The sequence below is a fragment of the Pelobates fuscus genome, chromosome 3 (assembly GCF_036172605.1).
Source record: "Pelobates fuscus isolate aPelFus1 chromosome 3, aPelFus1.pri, whole genome shotgun sequence".
Taxonomy (NCBI): Eukaryota; Metazoa; Chordata; class Amphibia; order Anura; family Pelobatidae; genus Pelobates; species Pelobates fuscus.
In genome coordinates, this window is record NC_086319.1 from 84,759,292 (window position 1) to 84,786,147 (window position 26,856).

At 37.6% G+C, this 26,856-nt stretch overlaps 1 protein-coding gene across 4 annotated transcripts in view; it reads right to left on the bottom strand.

Moving 5' to 3' along the window:
- HRH2 (histamine receptor H2) overlaps window positions 1-26,856 on the bottom strand; it is an 83,921-nt gene that overhangs the window by 40,936 nt on the left and 16,129 nt on the right. The window lies entirely within an intron of this gene.

A 26,856-nucleotide genomic window follows, 5' to 3' on the forward strand; every position in this document is an offset into this window, starting at 1 on the left:
ATTTATGCTATTGTAATACAATTGGTGTGTGTATTTGTGTTCAGCAATGTATTAAATATATATATATATATATATATATATATATATATATATATATATATATACACACACATATATACACACACACACTCTACATATATATTTAACTATTAACTACATTATTATTTGATTTTATTAATTATAATTTTAAAGACCTGCCTGACAACCCAGGCAGACAGTCCAGAGAATTTAATTGGCAAGCCCATTGTTTAACACCATACGTTTTCAAAACAACAACCTTTACATGGGGGTATTGTTATACTTGGGAGACTTCGCTGAACACAAATATGAGAGTTTTAAAAAGTAAAACTTATCACGATGATATCACCAGTAAAAGTGCAGTTTTTGTTTTTAAAAAATGCAAAAAACAAATAAAACGCTAATTTTGGCCAGCATTTGTGACTAAGTGGCTACTACAAATGACTGGAGATACCCCATTTTGAATACCTAACGTTGTCTATATTTGAAAACGGTATGCCAGGATGGGGTTAATTCACATTCCTGGGCTACCATATGATCTCAAAAAGCAACATAGACCCAGCAAACTGAATTGGGCAAGCCCTATATTGACCCTGTATCTTTCCAAAACACCATAAAACCTGTACATAGGGGGTATTGTTATACTTGGAAGACTTTGCTGAACACAAATATGAGTGATTAAAACACAACGGTGAACTCACAAAGTGCAGTTTTTGTGTAAAAAAAATGCAAAAAACAAATGTGAACGCCAACTTTGGCAAGCGTTTGTGGCTAAGTAGCTACTACAGAAGGCTGGACATACACCATTTTGAATACCCTGGGTTGTCTACTTTTCCAAATGGTATGTCATGGTAGGGTTAATTTTCATTTCTGGGCTGCTATACGGTCTCAAAGGCAGCATAGCCAATCTGGCAAATAGCAATATACAAAAACAGAAATTGACAAATCTTATGTTTGACCCTGTAACTTTCCAAGTCAACACAAAACATGTACTTGAGGGGTACTGTTGTACTCGTGAGACATTACTCTACACAAATATGAGTGTTTGTGAGCAGTAAAATGTATTATATTGATAATATCATCGGTGAAATGGCTGTTTATGTGTGCAAAATGCACACAAAAAACCTAATATAAATGCTAATTTTGGCCAGGGTTTGTGACTAAGTGGCTACTAAAAAAAAGACTGGACATACCCCATTTTGAATACCGTGGGTTGTCTACTTTTACAAATGGTATGCCATGATGGGGTTAATTTTCATTATAGGCCCAGCAAACCAATATGTCAAATTTCAATGTGCAAACATGGAAAAGGGGAAAGCCCTACATTTGACCTCTGTAAGTTTGCAAAAAAACATAAAACCTGTATATATTGGGGGCACTGTTGTACTCAAGAGATGTTGCTGAACACATATTGGGGGGTTCTTTGTCAGCAACACATGAGAGGAACTGAGAATCCATGCCTAAAGTACAATGTGAGAGAAAAATAACACAAAAAATGACTACCCAAAAGTTTGACAGGGGGTAGAATTAGTGCATGGAAAGTGCTAAAATACCACCATTTGAAATACTCTACGGTGTCTACTTTTCAAAAATATATGGTTTGATGGGGCTTAATTACTTTGCCCGGCTTCAAAAATGTCCCAAATAGGTAGGCAGACAATGTAATAGAGCAGCAGGAAATGCTTGGTTGTATAGGGAGAGGTATTAGCAGTAGAAAAAGGGAAGTGTTCATGCCATTGTACAGAACACTGGTGAGACCTCACTTGGAGTATTGTACGCAGTACTGGAGACTGTATCTCTAGAAGGATATTCATACTATGGAAAGAGTTCAGAGATCCAGTTTTCCAATTTGGAATTTTCACAGCTGGTCATCATGCACCCATGTCATAGAAACATAGAATGTGACGGCAGATAAGAACCGTTCGGCCCATCTAGTCTGCCCAATTTTCTAAATACTTTCATTAGTCCCTGGCCTTATCTTATAGTTCGGATAGCCTTATGCCTATCTCATGCATGTTAAACTCCCTCACTGTGTTAACCTCTACCACTTCAGCTGGAAGGCTATTCCATGCATCCACTACCCTCTCTGCAAAGTAATACTTCCTGGAATTATTTTTAAACCTTTGTTGTGGTAGTTTTTGTTCTTTTAAATATGGTCTCCTCCTTTACTGTGTTGATTCCCTTTATGTATTTAAATGTTTCTATCATATCCCCCCTGTCTCGTCTTTCCTCCAAGCTATACATGTTAAGATCCTTTAACCTTTCCTGGTAAGTTTTATCCTGCAATCCATGAACCAGTTTCTTTGGCAGTAAGCCTTAAAGTTCTCCGTACATGTATTCTTAAATTTCTATGTGTGTCAAAAAGATTGGTGGTAACATGGTTGCATGAAAAGAGTCAAAATACCCCAAGTTTAATACCTTACATTGTCTTCTTTTAAAAAAAATATGTACATGTGAAGGGTTATTCAGGGATTCCTGACAGATATCAGTGTTACAATGTAACTTGCATTAATTTTGAAAAAAAAAAAAAAAAAAAGGTTTGGAAGTAGCAAAGTGCTTGTACTTATTGGCCTATAAGTTTCCACAAAAAAAAAGCTAAGAACATGTTAACATTGGGTATTTCTAAACTCAGGACAAAATTTAGAAACGATTTAGCATGGGTGTTTTTTTGGCGGTTCTAGATGCATAACAGATTGTGGGGGTCGAAGTTAGAAAAAGTGTGTTTTTTTAACATTTTTTTCATAATATTTTATAATAAATTATATGATATGATATGAAAATAGTGGTATCTTTAGAAAGACCATTTAATGGTGAGAAAAATGGTATATAATAATATGTGTGGGTAAAGTAAATGAGCAAGAGGAAAATTAAAGCTAAACATAAACACTGCAGACATGTAAAAACAGCCCTGGTCCTTAATGGTAAGAAAATAGAAAAATGGTCTGGTCACTAAGGGGTTAATTAACCCTTTAAGTCCGGAGGGCGTACTATTACGTCCTTTTAAAAGCGGCTCTAAACGCCGCCGGACGTAATAGTACGCCCTCCGGTTTTTAGTAACTTACCCGGTCGCTGGCGGTCCCACGCCGGCGATCCCACGCCGGCGATCGCGGTTCGGGGGACTCCCAGGGAGCCCCCCCGCGGCACATCTTCCTCCTCCGGTGCCTCCCGGTCATGTGAGAGTGAGGTCCTTGCGAGGACCTCACAATCACATGGCCGGTATAGCTGCCTGCTGCATTGCCAGCAGGGGGACCAACTGTAATGACAGTTGGTCCCCCTGCTGGCTGAAAATAAAATAATAAAATGTTAAAACAGTGTAAAAAAAAAAATTATATACTTAGATCATATATATATATTATATATATATGATCTAAGTATATATATGCACATATACACACATACACATACACCGTCTAGGTGTATTTTAATATTAATATATATATAATTATATATATATATTAATATCAAATTACACGTAGACTGATACTGATTAAATATATATATAATTATTGTTATATATATATTTATAAATAATATAAAAAAAATTAATATGTAAATACGTAAAAAAATTAAATAAAAAAAATAATTAAAAATAAAATATTAAAAAATATATAGATGTGTTTTATTTCGTTCTAACTGTATTCTGATATTAATATATATATATTTATATCAAAATACACTTATAACGAAATAATATATATATCTATATACATAAATATATACGTATATATCACTATATATATACCTATATATAAATAAAAATATTAAAAAAAATATATATATATATATATACGTATATATACACATATGTATATATATACATATATTAATTCTACACATATATTTATGTAATAATTTTACATAATTAGGTATCCTAATTAATTACAATTAGCGGGACCTGCCTGACCACCCATGCCGAAAGTATAGGGAATTTAATTTGCTAGCACTATATTTAACCCTATAACTTTCCAAGACACCATAAAACCTGTACATGGGGGGTACTGTTTTACTCGGGAGACTTCGCTGAACACAAATATTAGTGTTTCAAAACAGTAAAATGTATTACAACCATGATATCGCCAGTAAAAGTGACGTTTTTTGCATTTTTCACGCACAAACAGCACTTACAGGGACGATATTATTGCTGCAATACTTTTTACTGTTTTGAAACACAAATATTTGTGTTCAGCGAAGTCTCCTGAGTACAACAGTACCCCTCATGTACAGGTTTTATGGTGGTTTCAAAAATTACAGCGTCAAATATAAGGCTTGTGTTTAATTTTTTTCACATTAAAATTCGCCAGATTGCTTACGTTGCCTTTATGACCCTATGGTAGCCCAAGAATGAAAATTACCCCTATGATGGCATACCATTTGCAATAGTAGACAACCAAAGGTATTGCAAATGGGGTATGTCCAGTCTTTTTTAGTAGCCACTTAGTCACAAACACTGGCCAAAATTGGCGTTTTTTGCATTTTTCACACACAAACAAATACAAACGCTAACTTTGGCCAGTGTTTGTGACCAAATGGCTACTAAAAAAGACTGGACATCGCTTATTTGCAATACCTTGGGTCGTCTACTATTGCAAATGGTATGCCATTATGGGTGTAAATTTATTTCCTGGGCTACTATACAGTCTCAAAGGCAACGTAACCAATCTGGCGAATTTCAATTTCAAATGTAACATGCTATATTTGACCCTGTAACTTCCCAAAACACCATAAAACCTGTACATAGGGGGTACTGTTTTACACGTGAGACTTTGCTGAATACAAATATGTGTATTTTATTGCAGTAAAAGCAAACAGTATTATGACATTGACAGTTAAAATGTCATGAAGAACGAAAAAAATCAAAAAAAATCTTATTTTCTCCCATTTTTTTCATATTAAATTATGTTTCATAGCTAAATATTTGATATTAAATGAAAGCCCTGTTTCCCCTGAATAAAATGATATATAATAAGGGGGGGTGCATTTAATATGAAAGAGGTGAATTACGGTTGGACAGACATATAGCGCAAATGCCAGGTTTTGTTTACGTTTTGTTTCGTTCACAACTTGTACATTTGGCTGCGGTGTTAAGGGGTTAATAAAAGAAATATAAACCTTAGTTCTAACTTCCAACTAGTTAGCAATTCACCCAAGATATTGGCAGTACAGTGGGGGATAAGATAAACATGATAGGGTTGGCTAATGGGATACAACTAGAGATGAATCATAACACTGCATATCTCATACATTAGAACAGATTCAGCATACACCAAGCTACAAAATTGACATAGTAGCGATTGTGATATCATCTAACGCATACTGTGCAGGTTGTACACTTGATCAAAGGTTTTAATAGTGGGAATAACCTTTATAAATGGACTCTAGACTTCTGAGTAAGAATCCCTCAAAGGATAACCATTATTTTGAATAATGCTGCACCTTCATCTAGTAAAGTGGTGTAACTTACATTTTAAGAATCAAAACATGAGGTTAGGGCAATGAAGGTTCTAGATAAAGGATATCAGAGAAAGCTCTCTGTGTGCCTGATACAAATTACTTGTCCTGTCAGTTGATATTAACTCTTATATGACTGTACCATGTAAAAGCATTTTAAAAATATTTTGTTTCAGCAAAAAGTCCAGGGACAGGGTTCTTCTACTGGTACTTAAGAAATATATTTGTTTAAGCCAGACAGTAATTTTCATCCAGTCTTGATAAAAACACTCTTGGGTTGCAATGTAACAACTTTTCTATAAAAAAACAAAACAAAACAAAAAAAAAACAAGAAAACACAAATATAACTTACCTGTCCTAACATCATGTTAACAATTATAATATGGGGGGCGGGGCCTGACCAGCATGGAAGGCAGACGTGCTACTGCAGAGCTCCTCAGACAATAGAGCAAATTCTGTAGTTTCTGGCCCTAAATAACTCAAACCTGGCAACCCAAATAGACTTACCTGACCCACAAAAGGGCACTAACTGGACACCGAGGTCTGCAACTAATCTGAGGCCGGCTGGCCGCCTGACTTCTGACATGAGGCCTGGCGCTTGTAGAGCGGGAGAGACGGCTGATCTCCCGGTCCGGCGCCACATGATTCCGATGTTTAACAAACAGGAGCCCCGTTACTCCCCCCCCTGGACCGTCGGGGGTGATCGCGGTCCACATCAGGGAAGCAAACTGAGACCAGAGAGGGTGCGGTGGGGGACTGCACTGAAAAGCACACAACATGAAGCGGCAACAAGCATGGCGGATGCCACGCGTCCCCCTAAGCCTACAGACCCACAGCATGGGACCCTACAGAGGTTGGATGCAATCTTTGATGATTTCTGGCGCAAGCTGGAGGCCAGGCTGCAACCGCTTACCTTATTACAGACAAGCAAGCGACACATGAGCAACCAGCACAGCGCTACCAACATGGCCGCCAAGCCGCAACTGAAGCGGAGCAGCTTGGGCCTACTAACATCAGAGCGGAGGAAAGCCTGCGAAACCAAGCCGAGAATTAAACCAGCAGCACCCACCAAGAGGGCGTTCGAAACTGCAGTCCTGACTGCCCGACTCCTTTCTGGGCTGGGAACCCACCAGGAGTTCACTCCAAGCCGTCCATACACCCGTGGGGACACCCGGGAAAGGGAGAACCCGCGGGCCCCCGAGCCAACCACCGAGATTGGGAGGCTCCATGGACACAAGGCGAGGGCTCTCATTAAGGCCCGGAGCCGGAGGGGCAGGAATCTGGGACCTAGAGGAAACACCCGGACGGAATGGCGAACCCGCCAAAACTTAATATACCGGCTTGTCTCCAGCGGCCACCGCACACAGACCCTGACTGAGAGACACAACCAAGCAAGCACAGCTTCGTTGGGACGTCAGACGAACATGAGGCACTCGGGCAAGCAGAAGGCTCACCGGATGGGAACCACCTTGCCATCAAATCGGGAGCGGGGATGGCGAGGCACAGGGCCCAACATGGCAGCAACACCGGGTCAGCGCAACAACGTCCCACAACCACAACACGGTGTACCCCCTGAACGCATGCCGCAACCAAGACCAGGAATCGCAAAAGCAACAGAGTGGGACTGTGGTATACCTCTTGCTGGGGTAGGCTGACCGGGACTTTAGACATAACTGATGCCTCATACGGTTTTTATCCGTAAATGTAATAGTTTTTTTTTTTTTTTTTTTTTTTTTTTTTCTTTCTTATTTGATGTTTCCTTTATATTTTTATGTTATGCTTTACAACTCACTGTTTAGGCCACTTTTTTATGCTAGCGAGGAGGATAGGATGATGACAGCATGACCCAGTGGAATATTAGCTTGTCATAGTTACTTAGCATGTCAACCTACTGTGTTAATTACTTATACCTCCTTATCTAGCTAGTTCTCTGAGTTCCAAACTAGATGTATGTAATTTATAACTTGTCACACACACATTAAAGCGAGGAATAACCTGTCACACACACACTAAAGCGAGATACAACCAGTCACACACACACTAAAGCGAGAGATAACCTGTCACACACACACTAAAGTGAAAGATAACCTGTCACACACACACTAAAGCGAAAGATAACCTGGCACACACACACTAAAGCGAGAGATAACCTGTTACACACACACTAAAGCGAGAGATAACCTGTCACACACACATTAAAGCGAGGGATAACCTGTCACACACACACTAAAGCGAGAGATAACCTGTCACACACACACTAAAGCGAGAGATAACCTGTCACACACACACACTAAAGCGAGAGATAACCTGTCACACACACCAATCATATATAACTTAACTTATACTTTGTATATACTCTCTCTGGTAGAGCTTTGCTTTGCTCTGTCTTGTTTAACGCGTCTGCTTTTGTTTAGCTCTAACAGATCAGCCTTAGCTCATGACACTCAGCCTATACGTTCCTGTATAACTGCTTATGATGACAAGATCGCACCTGTCATGTAGCACTTACTGTTAACCTGTTTAAATTGCGTTCTTATTTACTGACTTATAAAAACATAAAAATGAGGCAATACTATTATGGAAATGTAACTTATACTGTTTTCGCTGTACTAATTCACTTTGATGATTACCCACGCATTTCCCTTTTTTTATTCTGTATCCCTCACAAATGCCTCAATAAAAGAAAGATTTACAAAAAAAAACCAATTATAATATGTGGATAGAAAATCACTAGTGTTAATATTTTAATATTGTAACGTCATGTAATATGTACTGTAGCCCCATACTACCACGATTTAGAAAGCACTAACTTTTTCATTGCCCTTACCAGTTTATAGAATTCATCTACTTGGCTGTTTTGGGTGAGACAGAGACATCGGTTAACAAGAACACAAAACATCATATGAAAAAGGTCCTCAATAATGGGAGTACTAGAAAGGAAACTCTAATGTTAAAAATATATACAAGCACACGTCCTTTATTTAATTTATATGTTATAACATATTATCATGCGTATATGTGAAACTTCACAATTACTAAAAGGTAGAAAAGGACAAGAGATAAATGGAATCCACCCAAATATCCCAGTAAACATTCGATGTTGATCCTTCACGGTGTTATTTAGATGGTAAAAATATACCACATGTACATCATATTACCTGGTTAACATAACATCTAAAGCAAAAAAATAAAGAATCATGGGATAAGTGAGCACAAACATAATCTGTTTCTCACAATTGAAACATTAGGGAGGCTATGATTATCTGGACCGGAGATGCCCCTGGTGAATAGGAGAAAAAGGTTGATACTATGTATAAAAATGAAACACTATATGAGTAAAAACCTCTCAAAGGTAACAAACCTATTAAAAAAAATGCCCAAAATAGATTGAAAGGGCAAGGGATACATTATTGCCAGCTAGGGAGAAAAGAAACAGTGGTAGAAGCTGTGCAATCTAAAAAGTTGATATACTGCTAGCACTGTAGCTATTTAGTTAAACAGCACACATCCAAGACACATCACAGCCCAGGAGACCTCTAGCCAGGGCTCCTACACACCACTGATTCAATTCTTATGTGTATCCATTGCTTAATAAGTTTGAAAAAATATCCCTTCTTGCATTTACAATTCCAGGGATTGTGGAACTGTCCCCTCTTGTGCATTTTGACCTAGCATTCTCCTTTCCATAAATGGTGATCAATGCAGTCCTTGCTCCTTAAAGCAGTAATTCAGAAAGGTTCAGCAGCATTCAATGATGGTAATCCGAGTGAAACAATTCTTTATAAAACCATTCTTTTATGTGGGACAATCAAAGAACTGTTTCTTAAAGTGGGAATGCAATATGCGTGTTTAGTATGGCAATCAACATTTTCATACTGATGCAACAATTCAGATTGTCCACATCTAGAGACCTATTTTTATAAAAGTGATACATATTTTGTAGAATTTAGACTGATTTGTTATTCTTTTACAACTACTAAACTCATTTTCTACATTTTATGGAATTGTATCTTATGTAGTTTGTTTTCCATAAATAACATATGGGGAAAAGTGATAACAGCCACTATCCAATTACCAACCAATAGGTTTCACCCCTGGACAAATTTATATAATGAAAACTTTAAAATTTGATATGTCTGGTGCAAAGCAGGTCTAAAGACTTCTTAACTATAAACGATGTGCTTTCCAATAAATCCTTCTATCAATCAATGATTAACTTGCCCACATGCTAAATTGTCTTCTGTTTTCGCAAGCAGATATTGGACAAATAGTTAAAAAGGCAATTCTAAAGAGACCTTTTAAACAAAAAGGATATGGTTATGTGTGAAACTTAACCAATTTAGCCTTCTCAACAGTTTTCTTCTATACCCCCATTAACTTTATTTTTTCAGCATGAAAACTGACATTCTTACAATTCAAAAGCATAAATATGTACTGCAACTTTATAAAAAAAATGCAACGTGATCACAAAAAAATTAAAAAAGAAAGATCCCACCAACCCAATCACTTGGTTCAAAACAATATTTCAAATAATAGAATCTGACTGAATAACCTTTGGAGTTTTACCTCTAATTCTCACTGAGCCCACTGCAGGACAGATGATACCCTTGCAATAGATAGAGTTTCGCAAACAATATGAGTAGATAGGTAAGCAATTCTCTACTCTGGTACACGCTATTGTTGCTGGCTAGCAGGCCAGCTGGTGTTTTGGTATTACTAGCTTGTTTGTGAAAATAACTTTTCTGAAAAAGATTGTGTCAGGTTATACTAAAAACACTGCAAATTAATGTGTAGAATAAACATGCCTCCTGGTTTTTCTGAGCTCTGGACCTCCTGGTGTTTATCCACCTACATCAGCACCAACATCATCCAGGATACAAAGTATAGATGCTTGAGCCCACATACTAAGAATAGAAGAACTGCTGTAGGAGATTTATCAACACAATTATGACTAGGTCCTTTGACATAGGCCAATTTGAAGTCCAATCACTGTTACAATTGTAAGGTCATTAGACCATAGATGATGGGAAGTACTCATCTGATTAAAAATGTACCATTAAACAAATTAGAAAATAGAGTCTAGAAAACCATGGATAACTTCAGTATAATAAAATATACATTGCTTCCACTTTGTCAGGCAGAGAGACTACATTATTATTATTATTAATAATAATAGTATATAATGAAATGTACTTCATTAACACTGCAAAACTGTTGGTAAAAAGACATGATGCATGTCAAATAAATAAATCAGTATCCTTATTTTAGATGGTTGGTATGCAATAGTTACTTTTTGTGGTTAGAAAGAAGACATGTGAAATATATTTGCTTTTTTAATTGTTAAAGGAACACTTCAATTTCCTAAAGCATCACAAATTGCAAAGTGATCTAGGAGTTATGGTCATACTTTATAAAAGTGCCAATGTCAAGAACAACTAGCATTTCACAAAGCTCCTAGCTTACACACACACACCCCCTTGCCTAACTGCGGGGAATTTCTAAAAGGTTTGACAGGGGCTGGTTCACTGTGTGAGGTCCTGACAAGCCAGGTCTAATTTGGGCATCATAGCATTGTTAGCCGTGAGTCCCCTGTAATACTGAGATATAACAAATCTAATTATATAAATTATGACACATGTGCCATTTGCACCAGATTTAGAGTTAATTATGCAGCACACAAAGCTTTAGGGAGAAGAGGTAGTTGGTCTTCCTCCCCCGCAGCCAGAGTGCAACCAAGGCAGCGGAGGTAGTGGCCTCCTCCCCAGCAGAAGAGTGCAACCCAGCAAGCGGAGGTAGCCAGCATCCCTCCCAAGCAGCAGGTGGAAACCCATCGAGTGGAGGTAGAGGTAGTCAGCCTCCCTCCCCAGCAGCAGAACCCAACCAGGGGAGTGGGGCTGTCAGGCTCACTACCCAGTGGGTATTCCGAACAAAGGGAGCGGAGGTAGTAGAGCGGAGGTAGCAGGAGAATGCAACCCAGGGATTAGAGGTAGCTGGCCTCACTCCCCAGCGAGCAGAGGTAGCCAGCCTCCCTATCAAGCGGACAATTTCAACACAGTGAGAGGAAGTAGACAGCTCTCAACTCAACCTGACTAACTTAAGCAAAGGCCAATTGGTGGTCTGGTACCTGGGTAGTCTACCGTTGGTGGGAGGGAGATATGTGATGGTAGTCACCATCACTGGGAGCAGAAGACGGATACTTCGCATAGGTCCCTGGAGCCTGTACAGCGCCATCTGTTGGTTGTAAGATTCTGAAACAGCTATATACACTACCTGGATAGCAAGGCTTGTTAAGTTGCATATGTAGGTAGATTTGCATATTATGAATTCGGCAGGCAGGAGAGATATTTTGTGTTAGTTATGGTTTTCTGCAACCCTTTATAAATATGTTATTATAAGGTCCTGTGTGCTTTCAGATATGATTTGGTTAATTGTATTATATTGAGTTTGTCCCAGCAAGTTTAATGTGATGTGCATATGGGCTAGTCCTAAGTTAAAAAATAAAGCTAATTGTGTTAGTTTATTTTTCTTTAACTGTGTCCTGTGTGGATTTGTTCTGGGATCTTATTAACAGAGTTGTCGTACCTGTTTGTTAGCTGCTTGGTCCCTGTAACCTGGGACAAATAAAAGATAGCTAGATCCAAGAGTCACAAGTGCCTTTGTAAAGGCAGTAGGTGGTCACATTACAGGCAATGCTGTGGATACCTGCCTGGGAAATGAGCTGAAGAGGCAAAGGCAGATGGACTGATAGTTGCCTGGAAGAAGAGAGCTACAGTCTATTCGGGTGGAAGAGTTCCTGAGAGACCCAAGTCAAGCTTCAATGACTGGGGCTGAAGTATTTCCAGGGTCCCTGAAAGCAGCTAGGAAGCGAACTGGGCATATGTACTCAGTCAGAGTATGGGAGCTCTGTCATACCCTGAATCTAAATCATCTATAAAAAGAAAACTCCACCATTATACATAATACATAATGAATAAATGTATTGATTTATAACACTGGAGTGTACAGGCTGTGATTATCATGTACGCTTATACATTGCAAACATATTGCACTATGTTCATTCTCTGTTTGAAGCAAACTCATTTGTAAGGTTAAAAGACTGCAGAATGCTGTAATTAGCTAATTTTCAAGCTTTACACGACTGAAACTGAACACTTTAATCATATGTGTCTGGAACACAGTGTCATTATTATAAAGAATGAAGTATATTGTAACATTGCCAGCTACCTTTGTCTGGGCATCTTGGGGATACCTCATTTGAATTATACAGAAATCTTTTTATTTTCTTGCATATATTTAGGTTTTAATTCCCCCTGCGCTGAATAAAGTCCTGTTATAAGCATCAGTTCTGAAGGTCACCTGCTGTCATATATGTAACAAGCAACTACTTCAATACTCCCCCTATACTTAAATACCTGAATCACAAAAAAGAAAACAATTCAGAAAGTGATAAAAACCTATTATGAAACAAAATAGTTAGGTGCGGGCAGTGTAATAATTAGAGGAATGGTTTAAAGGGATATTTTTCTCTCTTTATCTCTATGCACACACACACACACACACATATATAAATGTTATGTTGACAATGGAAGTTAGGAGCTAAACTGAACTCTCACTTTAAAGGGACACTATAGTGGCCAGAACAACTACAGCTTAATGCAGTTGTTCTGGTGAGTATAATAAACCCCTGCAGAGATTTTAATGTAAACAGTGCCATTTCAGATAAAAGGTAGTGTTTACTTGGGACACCTCTAGACAGCCACTAGAGGTGCTTCCTGGCTCAGTGCTGCAATATGTGCAGCACTGGCATTCAGCATCTCCACGCTCTGCATGGAGACACTGAACAGTCCACATAGACATGCATTCATTCAACGCATCTCTATTAGGAGATGCTGATTGACCAGCACAGTGTTTGGCCCGCCCCTGTCCCTTGCTGAGATCTTCAGAATTAACGATCTCAGCCAGTCCAATGTTTTCCCATAAGATTAATTTTCCCTTATTTGATTTGCTGAAATAGTCAATTCTGATGATCTCAGCCAAGGAAACTGATCCGGGGTGGATCCAGCAGTGGCAGACCCATGCGTTGCTGGATCAATTTTTATCCTATTTAAGGGGAGCAAGGGGGGACAGGAGTCCTAAATAGTATTTTTTCCACACTATAGGGTCAGAAATACACATTTCTATTCCTGGCCCTATGTGTTCCTTTAAATATATTTTCTTATTTTTCTGTTGATTGATAGTTATATAATGGTGCATTCTTCCTTTCTTTCAGTGAAATAATGTACTGCACAAATATTTATTCGTAGACTTGAATTTTGGACATTTTTTTTCAAATGTTTTCTTGCTATATTGATGTCTATTTTTATATCTTTACCTGTTTTCTTAGCTTAATATTAGTCAGCAAACAAATAACAGAAAAAGCAGCATGCTAACGTGTGATTGGTGACTGCTTCTTAGCCTTTTTAGGAAAACAGATGGGTGTTAAGTTAAGAATATTTGCATATGTCAATTACTAAATTATAATCAAAATGTCAAATCTTAGTTCTTTTTAAATATATTTTTTACACGTAAATGCACATTTTTTTCCCAGGATTCTTAGGGATTTCAAATATATGTGCAGTTAATGTTTAACCCTATCGAAATATTTTTGGTCTTATAATATGATGTTTTCATGTACCATATGATGTAATGATATACTCACACTTTTTATCACAACAGAAAGAGGACAAAGATGGAATTGCTGGCCAATTGGTCGTAGTAGAACATAGTTTGTTTATAGAATTGCCCTATCCTATTATTTTTAGGAATATTATTTAAGACTTGTAGCTGTTTTAACTTAAAGGGACACTATAGTCACCAAAACAACTTTAGCTTAATGAAGCAGTTTTGGTGTACAGATCATGCCCCTACAGTCTTACTGCTAAATTCTCTGCCATTTAGGACTTAAATCACTTTTGTTTCTCCCTAGCCACACCTCCCGTGGCTGATACTGACAGCATGCAAGAAAACAAAATGGTTTCATTTTCAATCAGATGTTAACTTACTTTAAACGTTTTTATTTCCTGCTCTGTAAATTGAACGTTAAGTTCAGGCAGGAGGCTCCTGCGGGGTCTAGAAAGCTATTAACAGAGTAGTAGATAAGAAATTGAAAATGAAACAGAATTTGCAATAAAGAAAGTATAAACATTTGATGACTTTTACAGGAAGTTTTTTTAGGAAGGCTGTGCCAGTCACAATTAGGGAGGTGTGCCTTGCTCTGCATAAACAAAGTGATTTACCTCCTAAACAGGAGAGACTGCATGAGCATAATCTATACACCAAAACCTATTATGATTTGAAAAAAACACAGATGTTGAACAGCTATTATCTTTATATAGGCCTCTCAGTGAAAATGAGTTAGATCTTGGTTGGACTCTTTTGTGTGATAAATTACCATGGGATGTTATGTAATTGCCAATCTTCATACTCTGCTATTCACACTGGGAATGTGAGGTGCCTATGGAATGGTTTGCCGAAACATCATCTCTTGGGCCACATTCCCAACACTTAACATAACTGACAGTAGTATTCGTACAGCTATGTGTATAAGGCTAGAATTTCACGTTTTAGCTTTTTTCTAAGCAGAAAAAAAAGTGATTTAACTCGTAAATGGCAGCGAATTGAGCAGTAAGACTGCAGGGGCATGATATATACACAAAAACTGCTTAATTGACCTAAAATAGTTTTGATGCCTATAGTATCAATGTAGTTTAACTGGAAGTACAGCTGACTAAAGTGAATTTTCATGTTAGTAAATAACACTGTTAGTAAACAGATCCTTATAACTTATAACATTTTCCTGCTTATAAATTGCAATGACTGGAAAATCTAAAATACATTTCATTTCTCTAGCTCACCGCAAACTTAATGATGACATTTCACTTATCCTGAGTTCTGTCAAGATATTGACCTATTTTATAAACTGATTTTTTATACAAAAGCAACATTTGTTTGAACTGTCAATTCCATCTGAAATTGATTGCAATTAAACAATTTCACAATCTAACAAACACTTGCTACTGTTTACTCTGGAGCAAACTAAAAGGCTCAGCTGCATGGAAAATTTATTAAATCATTTTCAGAAATGCACCATCCTGCCATGCTGTTCAAATCTGAAGCCTGCTTGAGCCTCATTCCTCTCTCACTACACATTACACATATTAGTAGGGAGTGAGATTGAAAGGAATCAACACTTTTTCCATAATTGCTACATACAGACCACGTTCTCTCTAAATCAGGTAGAAAGGATTACAAGGTATTCCAAACAAAACTCCAAGCAGTAAAGGTTGAGATATGTGCTATAAAAAAAAAACAAAAGAAAAAACAAAGCAATTATCTGTTGAGTTTGCATTTATGTTAGATACTGAAACTTTTTAAGAGTAATGGAATTCTCAAATATCTTACAAGTGATACACGTATGCAAAGATATCGCATATACAATGGTGGAGTGCTCTGTGATACAAATCAAACAAATTGCTTACCTTTATATTAGGGTACAACCAGGGTAGGGAACAGATATATTAGAATACAGACAAATATAGTGCATGTTGCAATTATTACATATGTGCATGCTGAGAGTAATTTAATACACTCACATGAAAAGGAGCCTAAGTTTATTGACTCTGTCATTTATTTATTTATTTATAAAATATTTTACCAGGAAAGATAAATTGAGACTTCTCTCGTTTTCAAGTATGTCCTGGGTTATTAGCGTCTCTGTGCTTTCAGGGCAGCAACACAACTCTCTTCTGGTGTAGATATACCTCTAATTAAAGCACAGGTAGGAAAATAAAACCCAATAGTGTAGTATTTTAAAACAAATAAAAACTTTCAACAGTATGTTCAAGTAGTTGAGCTCACCTTAAAATCCTGGCTCGGAGGTAAAGAAGCTTGGGGGGGGAGGGGGGGGGGGTGGCACTTAGTTCTAGGAGGCTCCTAGGACTCCCCAGGACACAGAAGAGTGCTATGTGTAATTTAATAATCCAATTTAAAACAATAATAAAAAAACAGCCATATATAAAATATAGCCGAAATAAAATAAAACCAATATTGCACTTGCTAAAAATTTTTTAAAATACTCAACTGGTATACATTGAATTATTTCTCCCTTTTTGTCTTCGGATAGTCAGGTTTAAAAGGAAATTCTGCAATTTCCCCACATAAATACATACATACATACACAGAATAATAATCCCCCAAACTGAACACTAATTTGAGTAAATGGGTCGGTAGTCTAAATATGATTCTAAGAATCTCTCCTCTACCGGAGTCTAATTCAACTGACTAAAGTATCTCCGCTTCAGATATTTAAAGCCGTATTTAAAAGAAAATTCAGTAGTCTAAATATGGTTCTAAGAATCTTTACTATACCAGAGTCAACATCAACAAACCATTGTGATATGTATATTGTAGGACTTTCAATTTGATTAAATTACATTTAGGGGGCTATTTCCCACTCTTTGTAAGCCAGTTAGAATTATTTGTCAGCTCATTTTTGCTTTCACTAAGGCTTCTTTTTTTTCCACCTCCGAGATCTTATCCTTGTTTCTCTCTGTTTCTTAAGGTCAAAATTGATAGCACCAACTAATAATAAGCCATGGCTAACTACCTTGGTATCTTCCATTACCTCTAATTCATTCCCCACATTCAGTCAATCACCAAATTCTAGCATCATAATTTGTATCTGGCTCTTCTCTACACCCAGTCCAGCTACAGTACATGCCCATGTTCTGATTACTAAAACATCAACTCAATGGTTAATAGCTACTGTTACCTGGCTCACCTATCTGACCGTCCGATCACTTGTCTGACCTCCCGGTTTTTCCACCCTCATCCCAGTCCATACAATGAAAAGAAACACCTGTTAAAATCCCCATTCAGCAGAAGAAGCATTTTAATAGGGTAGCGTCAGTAAACTTTTATATAAGCTACACAACGCAACAACTGTCATTCCATCTCTACGAACAGCTTATACATAACAGGTTGAGTAACTTGCTTGATTCCAACTCTAAGTTGGAATTTAAACGAAATTCATTAGTCTAAATAGGATTCTGAGAACCTTTCCTACACCAGAGTCAACATCAACAACCCAAAGTATGTCAACTGAGTGTGATATGTATTTAATATGAATTTCATTCATATAATGACACCACACCCTTAACCACTTTTGATTTATTATATCTAGGGGGTTGTCCCCCACTCTTTGTTTGCAAGTTAGCATTATTTGTCAGCTCATTCATCTTCAAGATCTCATCCATGTTTCTCCCTGTTCATTAAGGTCAATGTTGATAGCTATAACTGATTAGATCCGATGGCCATCTACTTTGTCAACTTATTTAACCTCTCTTTCATAACCCACATTAAGCCAATCACAATTTCCTGCCATTTTTTATCATCATAGCTTCTGTCTATCTGCCTGTACCCAATGAGCTATAGTACTTGCATGTTCTGATTACCATGCTTATTGATACATCAACTCAAGATTTTAAATGCCGTTCAGCAGAAGAAGCATTTTCATAGGGTAGTGTCAGTAGACATGATATAGTATAGTGTATGATTAATGTATGTCGACAAATAGAGGAAACAGTGCACACACAAATGGGGGATACTTTCACCATGGTGCTCCAGACAGGGAGGGCCAATTCCCCAAATATTCAACTGAAGAAAGTGCAAAATGTTTAGGCACACCAGGTAATTTCTTCTGGAAGGCAGTCTTTATTTGGAACCAATAATATTCTAGAAGGCTCATGTAGGAGCCGAAACGTTGTTCTTATTTCCTGGTTCCAAATAAAGGCTACCTTCCAGGAGAAGTTACTCGGTGTGCCTGAACATTTTGTACTTTCTTACATAAGAGATGCAAGCACAGCAATTATACATGATGTAAGATTAGATTGCGTAAAACGATCATGAATTTAAATAGTATAATAGTTGATATTCGCTAGATATATTAACTATATTTAGGTTCTCTTCAAGTTACTTTTCTAATTATATAACATTATTTTCTGGATACAAGCAAAAATATATGCTGACCTATGTTGCTAGCAGTCATAAACAATCTGAAGCATTCGCTTTTCTATGACTCCTGATCTGTTGATAGATGACTGAGTTTGATAAAAGTCCAACAAAAATGTGAATAATCAATTACTCCTCATCATTATTTAATCTCATTTAAAGAGGTACACCAGGTCATAATTAATCCATCCTTGTTTATGTTCTTTAAAGAGAGTGCAGTAAGTTGTATAAAAACAATTAAAACATGACTAAAGTAATTCTGCAGGATTTACAATGAGCTTCAGCCAAACCAAGGGACTGATGTTTACAATTAATTGCAATTTTGGTGAGAGCTCATTTCCATAGAGGGTTTCAAAGAGCTAAACAACTGAACTACAAATCCCTGAAGCCATGGTATCTTGTGCAGCTGTACTTTCGGGGATGGGTGGGGGGAATAAACATTGCAAAAAGGAAGGTAGTGTCAATAAGGGTGGGTTATTAAGCACATTTAAATTAGTAATATTTATAATAATAATAATAATAATAATAATAATAATAATAAAAAAGGTATAAGTAAAGAAAACTAGAAACAAATAAACACTGAGTATGCATATCTGCAACCAAACCTATTGTCTAGAACGGGGTGAAAAAAAGGTAGATCCCCATATGGTTTTAAACTATAGCTTCAATGATTATTTTTCATTCTAAAACATTCTATACCCACGCAAAGAATGAGAGTTGTAGTTGTACAACATCTGGGGATCTACCTTTTTGGCACCCCTGGTCTAGAATGTTCCCTTAACCCCTTAATGACCAAACTTCTGGAATAAAAGGGAATCATGACATGTCATACATGTCATGTGTCCTTAAGGGGTTAAAGAGTAAAAATCAAACTGCACATCATAACTATTAACACAATGTATTTAGTCTACAGTATATTATGTAGTTATAGTTAGTAGTTATTAGTTGGAAGAATATTAAAAAAAAAAAAAAAACATACTGTGAGTTTACTGCTCAACAAAGAATTTATCTATATATGTTCCCAATTCAGTGTGCCGAAATGCTGCTGTCTCCCAGTAACGCTCACCACCACTTGTATTACATGCAAGTTAGTAATGTGACATTGTTAATATACACCATTTATGGAATAAAATGGACAGTATCTATTTTTTTCTGTAACAATGTAAGGTGTGCTATCAATCAATATTTTTTATGTTGCATTTTATGCAGTTATTGATTGCCACAGTTGCTTGGAGAATGTAGAAACGGATTTAAGATCAGGAGATGAAGCCGCTATAACAAATAAGATGCACACAATGCAGAACTCCATATACTTTGATATTTTATCCATTTGTATTGTTAACCATGTAAATGGACAGACTATCCCTACATTTGTACATTAAAACCAAACTATTCATTATTCTAGCAAAAGTTGTAACAGATATATAGTTGCAGTAATAACAATAGTAGTTATATGTAATACTTACTTTTGGTTAGATGCATTGCTTGTGACGATAGATAGATAGATAGATAGATAGATAGATAGATAGATAGATAGATAGATAGATAGAATAAGCAGTCCAGTTTCTCAGATTTTCAGAGTAATGTTTCGTCATTCCTGTATCGAGGATGCGCTTTAAATACCAAAGTGGATAATCCCTTTGGCACTCCAACTACTAAATGTCTTTATTTAATCCTACATAATTTGTTTTATGAGTCACATGTACTGTATGACAGCTAAAATATCCTTCCTGACCGAAGGTTACAATGTACAATCACTGCGTGTTGTATGAGATCAATTGATTGCTCCCTGTGTTGACATTTAGAAAGTTTACTCACAATACTAATTGTATCTCACCAAATCTCTAATTATAATCCTCCCCAGGGTAGATTATTTATGACATTAATATTTCCTTTTACATACAGTTTATTTAAAGATGGTGTGATTAGGAAAATACAATACCTTCAGACCCATGACTGATTCTCACATTTTACTGAAAAACAATCTATATATTTAACCTTTATACTGTGTGATACTTTATCTGAAAATTATAATAATAATTTGATGACATGCGTTGCACAACATTAAAGGGAAATTATAGTGCTTGATAGTGATGTCGCGAACATAAAATTTTCCGTTCCCGAACGCCGAACGCGAACTTCCGCAAATGTTCGGGAACCGGCGAACCCGGCGAACCGCCATAGACTTCAATAGGTAGGCGAATTTTAAAACCCACAGGGACTCTTTCTGGCCACAATAGTGATGGAAAAGTTGTTTCAAGGGGATTAACACCTAGACTGTGGCATGCCGGAGGGGGATCCATGGCAAAACTCCCATGGAAAATTACATAGTTGATGCAGAGTCTGGTTTTAATCTATAAAGGGCATAAATCACCTAACATTCCTAAATTGTTTGGAATAACGTGCTTTAAAACATCAGGTATGATGTTGTATCGATCAGGTAGTGTAAGGGTTACGCCCGCTTCACAGTGACAGACCAAACTCCCCGTTTAACGCACCGCAAACAACCGCAAACAGCCCATTTGCACAACCGCAAACTCCCCATTTGCACAAGGTTGGATACCAAGTTAGCCATGTCCCGTTCCTTGTCCTCACTGATGTCATTGAAGGTCTCTTCCTCCACCCAGCCACGTACAACACCAAGGGTCCCCGAAAGGTGACAACAAGCCCCCTGTATTTTTTTTTTAAATGTACACAGTTCGCTGGCGAATAGTTCCTGGCGAACATAGCGTGTTCGCGTTCGCCACAGATGGCGAACATATGCGATGTTCAGTCTGCCCCCTATTCGTCATTGAGTAAACTTTGACCCTGTACCTCACAGTCAGCAGACGCATTCCAGCCAATCAGCAGCAGACACTCCCTCCCAGACCCTCCCACCTCCTAGACAGCATACAATTTAGATTAATTCTGAAGCAGCATTCATTTTTATTTTTTGTGTTTGTGTTTATTATACATTATCCTCCATAGCCAGTAACCTGTGTTTATTATACATTATCCCCCATAGCCAGTAACCTGTGTTTATTATACATTATCCCCCCATAGCCAGTAACCTGTGTTTATTATACATTATCCCCCCCATAGCCAGTAACCTGTGTTTATTATACATTATCCTGCTTGACCCACAACACGGAGCCTTGTCTCGTCTTTGGGGGGATTCACTGTATGCTGATAGAGACTGATTGCCAGGAGTGTAAGCCGCTTGGGAGCTTTTCCTGTTCGTCTGCTAGCAGCTATTCGTGAGGTTCCGGTTCGGGAGTTTGGAGTGCTACCTTATTCCCTTGTATGCAGTTCGGGAGTTTGGTGCATTCACTTGTATTCAATTTGGTGTTTTACTGAAGCTGCCTTTATATCTGGAAGGGGAATATCGCCTAAACAGATTTTAACCCCTTGTCTGCTGAAACGGTTTGTTACAGTGATCATGATTTTTAGCGATATCCAATATTTTTAAGGTGGTCCCAGTGCCACCACTCATATCTGGTGTCACAATAGCTTGCATTTAAAAAAAAAAAACTTTTTTGACTGTAATATAATAGCAGTCAGTTTCCTTCACACGTGTGCGTTTCAGGGCCTGCCAGGGCACAGTGTCACACCAGTGCAACTCATATCTGGTGTAACAGTAGTGTACATAAAAAAAAAAAAATACAGGGGACTTGTTCTCACCTTTCGGGGACCCTTGGTGTTGTACGTGGCTGGGTGGAGGAAGAGACCTTCAATGACATCAGTGAGGACAAGGAACGGGACATGGCTAGCTTGGTATCCAACCTTGTGCAAATGGGGAATTTGCGGTTGTGCAAATGGACTGTTTGCGGTTGTTTGCGGTGCGTTAAACGGGGAGTTTGGTCTGTCACTGTGAAGCGGGCGTAACCCTTAGACTACCTGATCGATACAACATCATACCTGATGTTTTAAAGCACGTTATTCCAAACAATTTAGGAATGTTAGGTGATTTATGCCCTTTATGGATTAAAACCAGACTCTGCATCAACTATGTAATTTTCCATGGGAGTTTTGCCATGGATCCCCATGCCACAGTCCAGGTGTTAGTCCCCTTGAAACAACTTTTCCATCACTATTGTGGCCAGAAAGAATCCCTGTGGGTTTTAAAATTCGCCTGCCTATTGAAGTCTATGGCGGTTCACCGGGTTCGCCCGTTCGCGAACATTTGCGGAAGTTCGCGTTCGGCGTTCGGGAACGGAAAATTTTATGTTCGCGACATCACTATCAAGCACTATAATTTCCCTTTAATGTTGTGCAACGCATATCATCAAATTATTATTATAATTTTCAGATAAAGTATGTTCATGTTCGCGACATCACTAATGTACACTACTGTTGCACCAGATATGAGTTTCACTGCTGTGACACTGTGCCCTGGCAGGCCCTGAAACGCACACGTGTGAAGGAAACTGACTGCTATTATTTCACAGTCAAATATCTAGTTTTTTTTTTTAATGTACACTACTGTTACACCAGATATGAGTTGCACTGGTGTGACACTGTGCCCTGGCAGGTCCTGAAACGAACACGTGTGAAGGAAACTGACTGCTATTATATTACAGTCAAAAAAGTTGTTGTTTTTTTAAATGCAAGCTATTGTGCCCCCAAAACGTTTGTGTGTGGGGGTGCTGGAATGACGTGGGCCAATGGGAGCCTGAATCAACTTTTGACTCCCACTGCCCGTTTAAGAGCGAGCTCGTGACTTGAGCCATGCTCCTAGTGCCAGGCCGGCCACGTGACCGATCACTGCGGTCAGTGCACGCGACTAAGTCAGAAGAGGAGATCAAGCCGCATGCGGCTCGTGTGGAGGCAGGAGTGATCCAGCCACGCGCGGCTCAAGCTTAGGAGCCAGGTCGGTCCCAGGATAAGGTAAATACAGCCACAACCACTTATCCCAATCACACACCTTTCCGAACACAGGTTACTGGCTATGGGAGGATAATGTATAATAAACACAGGTTACTGGTTGTGGGGGGATAATGTATAATAAACAAAGGTTACTGGCTATGGGGGGATAATGTATAATAAACACAGGTTACTGGCTATGGGGGGATAATGTATAATAAACACAGGTTACTGGCTATGGGGGGATAATGTATAATAAACACAGGTCACTGGTTGTGGGGGGATAATGTATAATAAACAAAGGTTACTGGCTATGGGGGGATAATGTATAATAAACACAGGTTACTGGCTATGGAGGGGTGCTATGTATAATAAACACAGGTTACTGGCTATGGGGATATCCTTCAAATATCTAATTTTGGCTCTAAAATCTAGAATCTTAGAATATTTTGTATTCTAGAACGAAATTATCATTTTCAACATGTTTGCATACTTTTGCAAGGCACGATCTATAGCAGGAAGGTATTAAAATCCCTAACAGTCTGCAGAATGCACCCCTACAGATACACCCAGTTAAGGGCAAACATGTGGTCCTTATTGCTTATGGAGTACGCATATCTGATCAGGGTAAGGCTTGAAACATTTTTTCACATGTACTATAAAGCACAGTCGCCTAAAATGCATTTTTTTTTTTTGTAATAGTTTTTTTTCCTTTCTGCATATAACCAAATAAACATTCCCATGGGAAAAAAAACAAAAAAAAAACATGATGCCCATTAAATAAGATGTGATGTCCATTTAGCCTGAGAATTGAAGAAAAACATGCTGCCCATTCACCCCACTGACAGTTGGAGTCTTTTTACTAATGGAGTTATTTAGTAAGGACAAAGTTTTGTCTAGATTCTAATCATTTAAAATAACCAAATTGCAACCAAATTGTCAGTTTTCACTCAACAATCTGTTTGTATATCCACCTGTTTATCCATCATATCTGCACTTATTTTGCTGGTTCCAATATGTTTTTCAGTATATGCATTCTGTTCATAAAATCTCTCAAATACTTAGCTACCTCCAAGCAACATTTAAAAACTGCAGCCATTCATAAAAAAAACAAAAAACAAAAAAAAACACATTGTCACTTAGCAAACAAATATCCTAGATTCAAAACGTGAACTACAGACTGAATAAACAGACATGCAAATAATAATGCAGATAACATACATGTATCACTACTAGACTGAACATTCAAAAAGAAAACAAAAATCTGAATAACAGATTTAAAAAGACAGAAAATACTCACTGATAAGATAAACATTGCTATGTGAAAAAAACATTCTCCTTTGTACTTTTTAAACAAAATTGTCAGCCTTTAAGGGCAATACAGATATTTGCATACTTCGTGGCTCTACCCATATTATTGCATTGCTATTTGCTTACCAAGAAAATAACAGGTGAAATGGATGCCTGCATATAAACACTCACTTTCACGCACTTAAAGTGACAAATAATTACACAGCACCAGAGGTACAATAAATACATAAGACATTATGCTACACTGGATTAATGAGCCATAGTACTTGGTGATAGAATACAGAGGTAAAGGAGTGAAAATTGTAACCCCTTTACCAAGATAGCTCTGGCCATCATGTGTCATGAAGTGTACCCCTCATAGGAGTTTGGACTCAACGTGTATAATATTTGAATATTTTATATAAAACATGCATAAAATTAATAATATTACATTTAAAATACAGATTTACAGAAGTATTCATTAAAGTGAGAATCCAAGGTCAATTCAAAGTGCATTTCGGCTATTAAGGTCAAAATAACCGAAATGCAAAAATATCTCAAAGTCAGCGACGCTTTCAGTTCCCTTTGGAACCTCACTTTAGTTAATAACACTGCTAGGAGTTTAAACTCAAACGAAGCATTTGTTTGTTTAATATTGCTTTAGATATAGTTTTGTACTAATGGCTACTGGGAATAGGAGCCACTTGATCAAATGTTTATAAAGCTTTAAAGCTATCAGTCCATCTTCCGCTTTTCTCATACTACTAAAATAGTTATTGCTTTTACTTAGAAGCACAGGAAAATTCCGAAAATTCCAACTAAATAAGGAAAAGCTGTTACATGCCTAATATACCCATCTGTTAATGGCTGCATTATGGGATGACATGCTGTGTACAATATCTGAATACTTTCAGTTTCCCAAAGCTAAATTTGTGAACCAGGATACCATATAGAAAACATAGAAAACATACAATTGAAAAAAAAAAAAAAAAAGCAAATCCGCAAATGCTAAGAATAAATTACTATTTACTTAATTGATTATATATCTATAAAAAAAACATTTTGGTCATTTTTGGAATGTTGGAGTACTGCCAGCTATATATATATATATATATATATATACACACACACATATATATATATATATATATACACACACACACACACACTACATACACAATTCCATGCACATTAAACATGAGCACAAAATAATATGCAAACATTAAAAAAAAACACACACAAAAAAAACCTTGTAAAACCTTGTGTGTATGTATGTATGGGAGTGTGTATGGGATATAATAAAATTAACTGTCCATACTCCTTCCTGCTTCCCCTCAGTGTGTGTCTCAGTTTCCAGCCAGCGGGTGCCAGCATATAACTCTGCACACGCTGCTTCTGACTCTCACCAGACCCTGCAGGGAAGCCATTAAAACACTTATCGCCCCTTACCAACACTAAAAGACTCACGCATACACACATTGACAGTCAAACATACACAAGCAGAGACACACACAAACACAAAAATTGAAAATTTAAGATGTATTAGTCACCCTACTATTTGCCAACCTTTTGCCTGGAGGGTGGCTTCCCTGTGGTCCAGTGGGGATCCAGCACCGAAAGCAAGCTATAATCAGGCGGCAGTTGGGCAGTGTCTGTCTTCCTGCATGGCCTCCTCTGAGCGCTGGAAGGAATAGATCGAACATTAATTCCTCCCAGTGTGGAGAGACTATACCTTTTTTACGGGGTCCGGGCACACACTTGGCATTTCGAGATGTCAGTATGAAGACTGCTTGTCTGGGGGATTGTATTGGTCAGAATCAGAATACTATACAATAATCACTGAGATTCATCTGCTGCTATTGTGACTTTCACTGGATGTTATCATAAACATCTGGCACACCAACAGTTAATTGCAGATCTCTTGTATCTTTCTGTTAAATTTCTTATGCTGGTTGTTTAAGGTGTAACCCTATGGGAGGTCCAACCTATTCAACACAGGTATTCTGTTGTGACTTTTCTCAGTTCTCACCGTCTGTTGCATTTCATTATCAGGTTTGACTACAGAGCAGCTGTTATCTCTAATAAAATCCCCCATGAAACCTCTATAATGCGCTACAAAATTAGGTATTATTTTTACTGGAATGAAACTTTTGTATTTTACTCAGCAGTAAGCCGGTTCAATAAATGCATTGTTGTATTCATCAAGGACTG